Here is a 3,613-nt window from a genome sequence, read left to right as displayed (position 1 = left end):
AGGAAGGCTTCATTTGCATTAGTTTGATCGTGTAGGTGGCAGCTTCCCCCTTTGAACAATACACAGCAACAAAGCCCTCGCACAGCAACCTGTATTTCTAATTTTGACCACTCTCCATCTTTTTGGTTCAATGAATGAAACCTTGACAACCTGTATTTGAATGACTTCATTATGCAGTTGTTGTTTTGCCCTGTAAGGGTTTAGCAAGTCTGAGTGGAAAATACGTAAACACTGGACAGTACTGTATAGCATGAGTATGATAATATTATGAGAGCTTGAAGTTTGTCTTAAATCCATTAGTATTGGACAAAAATACAGACACACTGTATAAAAAGCCACACTGAAATATATTTGTAGTTTATTTTATATAAAAACCCCAAACAGCAAATTAAAAAAGCTTAGTATTACAAGAAACAGATTACTGAGACAGCCCATTTTCAATTAAAACATTACACTCACAGAAAGCCATGTTACATCCCATTTCCATTTTCAAAATACAGTACTTCTTGTAGTCTAAGTTATATTGCACACCAATCCACACAGTACTGCACAGCGCAAAGTGTACATGCTATAAAGTGCTAGCTTGAAAAAAATGTAACAGAGAGAAAGTCCTTAAATATTTGGTTTGAAATTACTGCCCGGACACAAACCATTTTAACCAGCCAAAGTACTGCAACTAAGAAAAGCATCTACAGCACCCATGTCTACCCAGTGTTTACTACAAAAGATGCTTCCCAGCCCATGACCTGAAGTGGCGTCATGAGTACGTATACCAGACAAATTAAACATTCTACCATTTATACCCCAAAATTATTTTACATTCAATGAAACCTATGTGTAAGATGAAGTAACAGGCTTGATGAAGCAACACTACCTGTAAAGCTGCATATCTCATGCATGGACTCTAAGAATCCAAGCCAAAATATAGCTTGACATCAGACAAATATACGCAGGTCTCTCTAAGGAAGTGTTATATCCAAGTAACAGAATGGTGTAGAGTATTACTCTGTTTAGTTTTATTCACCCATCAGGAACAAAAATATCCATTACTTTCAACCCAAATACCATTAATGATTATTTCAATATTCACAGAACAAAAAATAAAAAAACACCACAAAAAAGGAACTTGAGACACACAAAACTGAGACACTCAAAACATACCTAGGACACAGAGGTGATGAACCTATTTTGAAAAGGTCACTGATAACAGCAGTCTCATACAATTAGATCTCATGTTCTCATTGGTCTTGTTTCAGAATTTGTTTCAAAATGAATATAACATTTCTTATAGGTGTTGACTGAAAAGGGCCATTTTCAAACAAAGCAAAAGCAAATGATGGTTTAAGTCTTGTGTCAGCATTTTTGTGTTTTGTAAAAGAATAGCACCAGGAACAGCAGATAACTATTGGTTTGATCGAGTTCAACTCTTTCTTGGTCAATTCTCCAACAGATGCATTCAAGAGGGATCAAGTGTTGTTATTATTTTTTTTTTTTTTTGGAAAATAATGTCTCCCTTATTTTGCTGCATGCCAATTAAATATATTTATTCTTTAGATATGCACACTGAAAAGGCTAAAATACAAAAATAATAGAAGTCTTGCTCAATATTAAAAGAGGTGCATCTTTTCACTCCAGTGATTTTTTTTTTATTATTCATGTATAACCAGAGAGGCTCCTGATTGTACACAAGAAAAAAGAAACCATTTGGCCTCGTCTTACCGCCTCTGTTGAACTGACATGTGGAAATAAGATATGCACACACTAGAAGTCACACAAAGCAACTTTTCTTTTTTGTCAAGTGAAGACCTGTTCAGCCGAGAATATTACATGACATATGCCAGGGAACATAGTAAGGAGGTAGGTAGCAAGAGGCCAACAGGGCCAGAACCTGAGGTAACACGCACAGTTATTACACTACTACACCCTGACCAGACCGACAAATATTCCATTCTCTGTAAAATACATCCCTTTGGGGGTGTGACAAAAGTGACCTGCTTGCTGTGTAGCCCCAAAATTTCGGCCCTGTTCCACAAGGGCCAATCGACATTTGACTGGTCTGAACCTGTTCTGCTGAAACACCCTCACTCTCCATGGTTCACTACATTCGTTACACTACATTGCTTCCTAAGATGGACTACAATAAGAGACAAGTCCAGCTTGAGGCTTAAGTAGCAGCACTTGTGTAGTTAAAACCTGCTTTATGGACCAGCTTTGTCTTACAGAAACACATTCGTGGTGTAAGAGACCCATCAAAAGAAGTAGAGGAGTAGTTTCCACTAAACACATTTCAAGATTTCCAAGATCATACAAGACAGTTACAAAATTACAGCTCATCATCACTCTCTACATCCTCCAGATAGGCAAAGACACCAGATGATTAAAGTGTATTCCTACAATCAGATCCTCAGTACTGACATTACATTTTAATTTCATGATCAACATCAACATAGTGCAACTGAATTTAATCGAGTGGAACAGTTAATGAACGAATCTCTGCATACCTCCTGTTGACTTAGTGAAAATGTGTTTCTATCTATGTGATATTCAATTCAGAATTCTTAAATAATTATCATGTGACAAAGTGAATGGGAAAGGTGATCAGTTATAAATTAGTGTTTGGTGCAGGTAAGTGCCGTTGTGGATGTGAATTTTGTGCAAGGTGCTTGGAGTCCCAGATCGCCATTTACTTTGAACTGAACGTACTTATGTTATCCATGGATATCATTACGAGACATCACACTAACAGATTATATTACAATCTTAGTGACCATAATTACAGACAATGTGCAAGATGGTGCATTTTTATAAGAAATAACTGTCAAAAGCACTATTGCACTGAACATGTAACTTGTGATTACTGTACATAACTACTGTAAACAACACTTACTTTTCAAAAGGTAATATTTTGCTTTAATAATTTCCATGTAATCAGTTCAATCTGTGACATCTGCTGTGAAGAAATTTCCCTATATTTTGTACTGAATCAGCAAGCAGCAGTACTGCTATCTGTATAGAGTGACATGTAATTTTTTTAATAACTCTGGTGAGTAGGTGATTATTTTTAGATTAGTCTGATAGTGTTCCTGTCAAACCTCCTCTTAACCACGTTATTATTCTTTAAGGGACTTAGAGACTACATCTGACACACATTTGTGCAGGTCACTCATACGTGTGTGGACATTGGCTGTGACACCTTGTGTGGATGTTGGTCATGAATTTCTGCGTCTTCCACCAATTTCGGGAATGAGCTCTTATGCCCCTGTGTGGATGAGGGCCATAAGGCTCATTTCGTAACGCCAGTTGTACTGCAAGCTAGAGCATCCGCAAAATGGAATCATTACCATAACCATGATTATTAGAACCATAATCATCGCAATCCATCTTAAAAGGGTCAAAGGCACACCAGTGGTCATATGCAAGGTTTCCCAGGTATCACTTGGCTTAGTAGTACTGGACTTGTAGTGCTACATAAAAAGGTATTCGTAAAAACCCGCGAGCAACATGATTCGAGCCAACTGAAATGTGGAGCAGGGACAGAGAGCATTGCTAATTGCTAGGACAGAGATCCCCTTAGACCAGAGACCAGACAGACGGACAGACAGACAGGCCAGCT

Source organism: Megalops cyprinoides, chromosome 4, assembly GCF_013368585.1.
Source record: "Megalops cyprinoides isolate fMegCyp1 chromosome 4, fMegCyp1.pri, whole genome shotgun sequence".
Lineage (NCBI taxonomy): Eukaryota > Metazoa > Chordata > Actinopteri > Elopiformes > Megalopidae > Megalops > Megalops cyprinoides.
The sequence above is the reverse complement of the archived record's forward strand: the minus strand, read 5'-3'. Positions refer to the sequence as shown.